Below are 8,985 nucleotides of genomic sequence, written 5' to 3' on the forward strand. Positions count from 1 at the left end.
GTGTGCATTTATACTGAATGTTTTTAGACTACTGTTTTTCATACAAATAGGCTACCTAAAAACCATATAGTTATATTTTTACCATGGTATTGAGGTGCTATAGGCTATGTGTGGTTTTTACTGTGTTTATCATGATTTAAATGTGTTACTATGGGAGACCGATGCTTAATTTAAAAAGAAATAAATAAAAACTTGGTCAGAATAAATTTAACCATATAAAACTGAGGTTGCTACAATTTTTGGAGATGTTACTGATTTTGATAATGAACAAAAATTTACCTCTGCATCCTAACTGAAGCTACTATCAAATGTGCATTTCTAAGAAACCAAAAATGATATAATTATTATTAATATTATCAGGCAACCCAAACCTGTTTCTTGATTTGAAACAATATCACTCACTAGAACATGCAGAAACTAAGAAATTAATTTTTCTATTCAGATATTTATTTTGTTAAGGAAAATTAATGGTCTTGTTTCTACAACTTTCACTTTGGAGCAAAAATCTGGCTTTAAACTTGAAAGAAATAAAGATTGGACATTTATCGTGATAATTATCGATACCGCCTGATATGAAAAAAATTATCGTGATAATTTTTTTGGCCATATCGCCCAGCCCTACTCTTAAAAGAACAAGAACAAGTTATTTGAGTGAACAAATCCTTTATTACAACAAACTTGAAACCATTTTAATGAAAGTATACTATTGAAGTCTCCCTTCTGAAAGTAAATAAATTTCATTTAATTTCATTTGAAAAAAAAAATAAAATAAAGCTTTACACCTAATGTATGTCTATATCACACTTTAACATTTTAAACATTTTAAAATGTTATCAAATGAAAATTTAACAACTTTTATTTTTGGCAAAGGGCTGCACAACAGAGGTATACTAAGTTAAAACATGAACAAACATGATATTCCTTTAAAATAATGCTTAAATTCATTAATATAAAGAATATTATTATTGTTATTATTGTTGTATTAATATTATGATTGAATATTATTATTGTTATAACTTTGAAGTACATTGTACAATGCTAATATATTTCTGTCATAATTACAAGTTAAATCGAACTTTTATTTTGATGGGTTGTAGCTAGGGATGGGCGATACCACTTATTTTGTTTTCGATACGATATCGATATTTTTCAAGGCAGTATCGTCGATATCGATACCGATTCGATACTTCTGAACTAAACTTTTAAATTATGAAATTTAAACAATATCACTCATTAGAACATGCAGAAACTAAGAAATTAATTTTTCTATTTAGATATTTATTTTGTTAAGGAAAATTAATGGTCTGGTTTCTACAACTTTCACATTGGAGCAAAAATCTGGCTTTAAACTGGTAAGAAATAAAGATTTGACATTTATCGTGATAATTATCGATATCGACTGAAATGGAAAAAATTATCGTGATAATTTTTTTTACCATATCGCCCAGCCCTAGTCAGGAACAACTCGAGACATTTATTAATCACATTTAAAAGTGTCGGACCCATTACATCGAACACTTGTTTAAATAACCGTGAGGGAATTATATCTAAGGGTGAACCAGTTGGTTTGAGTTGATTAACAATGTCATTTAAAAAAGAAAGCGAAATAGGTGTAAACTGACTAAAGACACCTGTATATTTTAAATGGCCTGCAGGATCGCCAGCAACCGATTTGATGGTATGTCTGATCTCAGATATCTTATTAATAAAAAACTGGCAGAACCGCTCACACATAGCTACTGACTCTGTAGGATACACACAGACAACAGGGTTTAACACAGCATTAATGGTATTAAAAAGGGTTCAAGGATTATTATTAATGGTATTAAAAAGGGTTCTAGGATTATTATGATTTTTGTCTACGAGAGTCGAAAAATAATCTGATTTGGCCACTCTCACCGCCTTCTGATACTTAATAAGAGAATCCTTTAACATTTCATAAGAAATCTGTAGTTTGTCCTTTTTCCATTTCCTCTCGGCCCTTCTACAAGCCTGTCTCAATGTCCGAGTGGTATTACTCAGCCATGGCTCAGGAGTTAACTTGTGATGTTTAGTCCTCATTGGAGCCACAGAATCCAAAATTGTAGTGCAGACAGAATTAAAACTGTAAAGCAGTTCATCAGGACTGAGCTCAGATGAAGCTAGAGCAGTAGAGTGGGAAAACTTCTCAAACAGTGAAGAAAAAGAAGCAGAGGTAGCAGAGGTATACATACATAAAGAAAAAAACACTTTATACAACAGACTCATATACTGTAAAAAAATGATATGATCAGTAAGCCATGGCAACTTATGCTTTTACTTTACTTTAACTCATCAAAATAAGTTGAGAAATTTCAACTTTTTTTTTGTTTGTTCGTTTCTTTACGACTTTTTTAAAAGTCGGTTTAGTATAATTTAAGTTTAAATGACTTACAACCAAGCTGGTTATACTTGAATATTTAAGTCAACAACTGAACTTAAGTTTTTAAGTTGAATTAGATAAAAATATTCTGCTAAAATTAAGGAAATAGTTCATTAATTACAATTTAAACTGAATTCATTTTTACTTCAATCAGCTCAAATAAATGCTCATTTGAAATGGTCATTAAATTCATTTCAACAACTTTGAATTAAAATAAAGATTTAAAGGGATACTTCACCCCCTAACAAAGAAAACTGCCATCATTTACTCACCCTCATGCCTTTCCAAACATGTTTGACTTTATTTCATCTAAAACAAGATTTGAAATATTTTTTTAAAAACATTTCAACGTTTTTTATCTATAGAACAAAAGTCAACAGGGTCCAAAATTGTTGGATGAACTATCCCTTCAACATAATTCATCTCACCTCAACTAAACTCATTTAAACTCATCTCATTCATTTCCATTCAGTTGTTAAAGGCTACTATTAACTGTTAAAGTGTGTCACTGTTCGCATGTCATTTGACTGAAATGTGTCTGAATGAGACTGTCATGATTAGCGCAGCGATGCTGTCATTCTCTATTGAAGCGGCTGATGAATGATGACACACCGCAGCCGTGGCGGATTGAGCTTGTGTCTAAAACAGGCCTAAAGTGACGGATAAGATGAGGTGGGATGTGTGAAATCAGGGGTCCTAATGCCAGCTGTCCACTGAGGAGCCCAAATATAAAGCTGGCCTTCATTAAACAGGATGACGGAAGTGACAGAAGAGAAACAGAGTTTACAGTCAGATGGACGCAAAAAAACATGACACACAGAAGAAGGACTATGAAACGATTGGACTATGAAATGGACGATTATGTTGAAGACCCAGTCATTTGAGTATCACGTGTTTACTCCAGAGAAGAAGACCTCAGTCTTTCTCACATGTGTCTACTCCAGAGCTTCAAAGGAAATCTCAACCCTATCAAGACCACGGTATGCAATCAAACGTCAGATAGCTCAATATGATCTCAAACATGAACTTAAACTCAGTTAAGTCTCAAGAACTACAAGCTCTGAGCAATAACTTTGCAATTCCTTAAAATGTTTTAGTAATGGTAATGGAAAAAACAACAACAAATAAATTCTACAGTAAAACATTTGAATAGGTTAATTATAGTTACTTTACTATGGGGAAAACATATATACAAAATATTGTAAATTTATATACACATCTCTTGGTACTAAAAGGCATGAAACACCTTCTAATTTACATATAATAATATTCATGTAAAAATATATAAAATATAATAATATCATATAAATATAAATAAATACAAATATAAAAATAAAAATAATATATATATATATATATATAATACAAAATGTAAACATATACTACTACTACTACTAATAATAATGTTTTTATTTGTGAAAAAATAAATAAATAAAAAAGCATGAGTGACCTTTTAATTTAGAGTGGAAAAACAAACTATGCTTCCATACAACGTACAAAATTGCACCCCTCACATTTTAAATTACTCTTACTGTCATTTCAGATAAAAATACTCCCTAAAATGCCTTTATTAGAGTTTTAACTCGTTCTCTCTCTCCACAACAATCATATAATCAAATAATGCATCACTACAGTAAAGTTGAGGAGCTCACGGTAATGGAAAGTTTTGCTGTGTGATGAGTGAATGACTCATGTAAGCGCACACGGATGGCTGCTGAAGGGCTCTCCACATGCAGAAGCACAGCTGGATGAGGGCAGTATGATATTGTCCTAAAGCAGGGAGCTGAGACTGTGAGCTCATTTAGACGTGTGTTCATTCTGCCACAGGTGCTAGCGGCACATATGAACACTACTCACATCGAGGAGAAGTTTAGAAAAGTTTCTGAAACCACATGAAAGCTTAGTGTGACGAACAGACCGAAACTTCAGTCAGTACTCGCTGACTGAAGTTCCCCTCCACCAAATAGTCTTAAAGGAACACTCCACTATTTTTGAAAATAGGCTCATTTTCCAACTCCCCCAGAGTTAAACAGTTGAGTTTTACCGTTTTCGAATCCATTCAGCCGATCTCCGGGTCTGGCGGTAGCTGCGTAATATCATTGCGCCTGCTGCACTCATGGTACGGCTGCAAAGTTCCTTGATTATTACGCCGGAATGAGAGTATAGTTCCTAGCCATATCAGCCTAGAAAATCGCAACTTTTCATTTTCCGTCGGTCTTAGTACACGATGTAACTACAGAAGAGTCAAGTTTTAAATAGGAAAAATATAGAAACTCTTTGGTCATTTTTGAGCGAGATGCTAACGGTCTAATCAGATTCAATGATCTATGCTAAGCTAAGCTAAAAGTGCTACCGCCAGACCCGGAGATCGGCTGAATGGATTCGAAAACGGTAAAACTCAACTGTTTATCTCTAGGGGAGTTGGAAAATGAGCCTATTTTCAAAAATAGTGGAGTGTTCCTTTAAGCATATCCTAATTTACTTTTATATTTATGCACTTTATGCGCCCTCAGACCTTCCAACATGTAGATACATTTTTTCTTCATCAAAACTTGGAGAAATGCATCACTTGCTCACCAATGGATCCTCTGCAGTGAATGGGTGCCGTCAGAATGAGAGTCCAAACACAATAATAAACATCACAATAATCCACAAGTAATCCACACCACTCCAGTCCATCAGTTAACATCTGGAGAAGTGAAAAGCTGCGTGTTTCAAAGAAACAAATCCACCTTTAAGACGTTTTTAACTTTAAACCATTGTTTCTGGCTAAAACATGAGTACTCTATACATAATATTCTTTCCCCCAGTGAAAAACTCATCATGAGAGAAATCTGCACAGATCAAGCACTGTTTACAAGCTAACACAGTTCTAAACAAATATTTGGGTGGATTTTGATGTGAGAGACAACAGGAGATGGACTTTTTCCCTGGAGGAAACGTTATTATGGATTATGGACTCGTATTTTAGCCAGAAGCAACGGTTTAAATTTAAAACTCCTTAATGATGAATTTGTTTCTTACAAACACGCAGCTTTTCGCTTCACAAGACATTAACTGATGGACTGGAGTGGTGTGGATTACTTGTGGATTATTGTGATGTTTTTATCAGCTGTTTGGACTCTCATTTTGACGGCACCCATTCACTGCAGAGCATCCATTGATGTAATGGTACATTTCTCCAAATCTGTTCTGATTAAGAAACAAACTCATCTACATATCGGACAGCCTGAGGGTGAATGCAATTTTCAGCAAATTTCCATTTTTGGAGGAACTATTCCTTTAAATGGCATGCATTCCCTATGAATCCTGGCATTGCAAGTGCCTTGCGCTACTGTTTGTTTTTGCTAATTCGTCATGTGAGGAGGAAATTGCATTTAACAAAAAAAAAATGAAAGAAAGGCAAATGGATTTGACTCCTTTCAAAAACGAATAATAGTGAGGGCGTTACGCATGTGTATCAGTGACAAAACAGGATATATATATATATATATGTCCACAATGAGTGATTATGACATGACAGCACAAACAACATCATTCTAATAGACTGATCATTATAGCACTGGAAAAACAAGAGTTTCATCCATCAGTCAATGTGCTGCGAACAAAGCCACTGCAAGTGTGAACAGACTGCTTGTATGTGTATGTGTGTGTGTGTGTGTGTCTGTGTGTGTGTGTTTCTCCCAGGAGGCTCACCACCACACTTTTCACACTGCCACCCCCGCAGCCAAAGATGCTCAGAGCTGCGGTGGTTTTTCTGTCTAACTACCACCAGGCAACAAACCTTTACTGTACATGCTAATAAAAGGACGACTTCCAAACCAAATGAATACATACTTAAGAGATTTTAGAGACTGCTCTTATCCAAACTCTTAATTTCACAAGAAATCTGAATCATTGTAGAGATCGTCTATAAAAAACAAGCAGATGGACCACCCAGAATCACTGAAAGGGAAACTAAACTGACTATATGTCACCTGCATCAAACCAGCACACGGACTATAATCACTGATTATATTTAATATATTCTGACAGTCATATATCAATGAAATATCACAACTTTACGGACTGATTTGAATCAAAATTCTATCATATTGTGATTCACAGGGTTTGGATGATATTATATAGGCTACGTTATGGCTTCACATACGAAAATACATATATTATCAAAGTGCAAATTGGGCCCATTTTACCCTGAGAAGTCTCCGTAATCTGCAGTACAACAGAAAGGTTGTCAGATTAATCTGGAGAATCACAAGTTATAGTTTTAAAAGCTGATCTCTTACAAAAAGTACCACAGAGATACAGAACAATGATGGTATCAAGCCACAGTACGGAATGAATACAGTTTTTCTTCACCATGGTATTTATGGAGTTGCTTTAAAGAATAACATGATATTACCATAGTAAACATCCAAAAAAGCATGGCATTACATTTAAGTGGCAGTACCATGTAAAACTGATGGTATGCAATAGTCTATATTATATACAGTTCGATAGTAATATCATGGTACTGCCACGGTACACATCCAAGCTAAAAAGCATGGTAATACTTAAGTACTCCTTGTTAGATATATAGGAACACTGAATATCTATCTATCTACTGAAAGTACTGTGGTGATTCCTGCTACCATGGTACAGTAACATATCATGTAGCCTAGTAATACCATGCTACTGAATGTATACCACACATGTGCAAAAAAGCACAATATTTAAGTACTTTTGCTTGTAGCTTCTTAGCAATCTATTCCTAAAAATACTGTGGCAGTACATGTGACACTGATGGTGTCAGATACAATAGTAATACTATGGTACTGAATGATGATCATATTTATATACAGTACCATAGTAATGTAAAGAACATCATGTTATTACCATGGTACACATCCAAACAAAAAGCACTTTTTGTTAGTCTTTTTATCCATCCAAATATCTACCCTGAATCCTGAAAGTACTGTGGTGAAAACATGGTATTGAATTATTACCAACATGGTACTCCAAAGAATACCAGATGAGACTAGATAAGATTTTTCAAATATTACCATGAAACATGACATCTTAAAAATAAGGTATTACCATGGTACACGCCCAAATCATGGTAACATCACGATACTTTTTAATTAGTGTATGATGATGACAGAAATAGAGTAACTTTACCTTCTCCGTTAATAGTTCTTCGCCTTTGCGTCCATCATCATGAGGTTGGTGAATTCAGGCGCGCTTTCGGCTGAGCATCATTCGACCCGCTCTGCAGCACCGGGGCTTGTGATGATATGTTTGATCTGATGATTTGAGGAGTTTGATATAATTAAATGATCCTCCCTCCGTGTTCATCACATTCTGATTCACGCGCAACTTTCCCCACGCGCCACAAACTCTTTAATTGCAGGCTGAGAATAATATCTTAGCCAAATCAAAATAAAATGGTAACTTACGAATATTTGGTACTAAAATATAAAATCAAATAGAATGGATCAGATAAATCATTCTTTGCCGCGGTTATCAGCTACAATAAAATTAACTGAGAATTATAGATAAAAGAAAGGAACACGAACATGCAAACACTGAAATATGTTACTGAGCTCATAAATGAGACAGAAATCACCAGTGGAAGTGTTGAAGACACAGCCCACATGAGGCGCGCGCTGGAGCACTGCCTGCGTTTCACGTGATGTCCGCTGGATGTCGCCAGAGGAGAGAGAGAGAGAGAGAGAGAGAGAGAGAGAGAGAGAGAGCGAGAGAGAGAGAGCGCGCGAGAGAGAGAGCGAGAGAGAGAGAGCGCGCGAACGAGAACGAGCGTTAGATGATAGACAGGTCGTCAGACGACAGACAGTTATGCTAAAGATAACTAAAACATGTTATAACAATATAAAATGCTTGAAAAAGATTAGTATAATTTATTAACCCCATTCGGTCCACCGCAGGAACACGCTATCATATGCTCTAATGGACATTTTGACATCCATCGCTTCCAAATGTAAGGTAGGCTAATTAAAATCTCTGTCACATACCGTTATGGGTTTGCAGGGTTTGCAAATTAAATACAACAGGAAAGTTGTGTGAATAGTAGGCCTACCTGCTAAAGGTACACTGTAAAAAAGGATTGTGATTTTAACAGTAAACGACTGTAAAATGCTACAGTAAAAACCTGTTAACTGGTTAACAGTAAGTTTCCATACTATATTCGGTGAATAAATGTAATTACATTTAATGTGATTTCACAGTTAAATGCTGTTAAAAATACGTTTTTTGGAAGTGAAAAAGAAAAAGTCATTGTATAATTTACAGTGAAAAAACGTAAATTGACACTCCCAGAATTCCCTGGAAGGCCCTTCAAATTTGATGTTTTTTTTTGTTGAAATAACATGTCTCTTCTTAGTTTTTCTTATCAGTTGTGTACACTAGGGTTTAATCTTACATCTAATGTTGTTAAATTAATGTTTGTTGCATTATTTCAGTATCGTGTGTCACCATGATGGGGTTTAGTGTTTGTGTGAATGACACTGTGCACCTTCTATATATAAGTATTGCCCTCAGCTCATAGAAAAGCTGTTTTGTGATGAGCTTTGGTTCATCATGTGACT

The 8,985-nt window shown here is 34.9% G+C and overlaps 1 protein-coding gene across 1 annotated transcript in view; it reads right to left on the bottom strand.

Moving 5' to 3' along the window:
* The window catches only part of LOC107692828 (ras and Rab interactor 2-like), a 41,257-nt gene extending 33,491 nt beyond the window's left edge, over positions 1-7,766 (bottom strand). Inside the window, exon 1 of the mRNA XM_016492035.1 lies at positions 7,559-7,766. The gene's annotated coding sequence lies outside the window, so the exon portion shown is untranslated. The remainder of the gene's footprint in view (positions 1-7,558) is intronic.
* Positions 7,767-8,985: the final 1,219 nt, after the last annotated feature.

The sequence above is a fragment of the Sinocyclocheilus anshuiensis genome, unplaced genomic scaffold, assembly GCF_001515605.1.
Source record: "Sinocyclocheilus anshuiensis isolate Anshui unplaced genomic scaffold, SAMN03320099.WGS_v1.1 scaffold674, whole genome shotgun sequence".
In the NCBI taxonomy this organism is placed as follows: domain Eukaryota; kingdom Metazoa; phylum Chordata; class Actinopteri; order Cypriniformes; family Cyprinidae; genus Sinocyclocheilus; species Sinocyclocheilus anshuiensis.